Raw genomic sequence first — 781 nt, forward strand, 5'->3', positions numbered from 1 at the left:
CATCAGATCATCAGAGCATCAGATCATCAGAGCATCAGATCATCAGATCATCAGATCATCAGATCATCAGATCTACGGACATGAAGCATTAAAAAACAAGAAAATACTCCCAAATCAAAGTTTTTCTTCAAGTTCACAATTTATGTTCCTGACGCCTTGATTTGACTTTAATGTGCAGAAATCACATTTCATCTTAAATACAGGATGGATGCTAAATGATTTAAGACTTCCAGCAGAAGCTGCAACTGACATTTTCAAGCTAAAAGAAACTAAAGCTAAAAAGGCAAAAGGCTAGCTAAAAGCTAAACATAGCAAAACACTACTTAAAAAATAATAATAGTCTAGGTAATTGTGATAAGAACACACCAGCTAAAGTGAAAAATGTTAGCAAAAACTCAAAAGAAAAGCAAAACACTAGCTAAAGCTAAAAGTAGCAAAAAGACAGCTATAACAGGAAAAAGCTGGTTGATAGCTAAAGTAGTAAACGGGTAATAAAAGTAGCAAATATATAGCTAAAAGCATAAACACTAGCTAAAAGTTACTAATTATTTTCAAATAGTATCATAAATCTATCAAATATTAAAACTGTATCAAGTAAAACTTTCAAAAAGTTAGCTAAAAGCTTTATGTTAGCTAAAATAGTAATAAGTTTGTTAAAAGCTAATGTAACAAACGAGTAGCTCAGAGCTAAAGGTAGCAAAAAAAAAAAAAACTAGCTACAGTTAATAAATGTGAGCTGAAAGTGCAGAACATTAGCTACAAATAGCACAAAGTAATTAAA

The sequence above is a fragment of the Nematolebias whitei genome, chromosome 7, assembly GCF_014905685.2.
Source record: "Nematolebias whitei isolate Nwh7 chromosome 7, NemWhi1, whole genome shotgun sequence".
Lineage (NCBI taxonomy): Eukaryota > Metazoa > Chordata > Actinopteri > Cyprinodontiformes > Rivulidae > Nematolebias > Nematolebias whitei.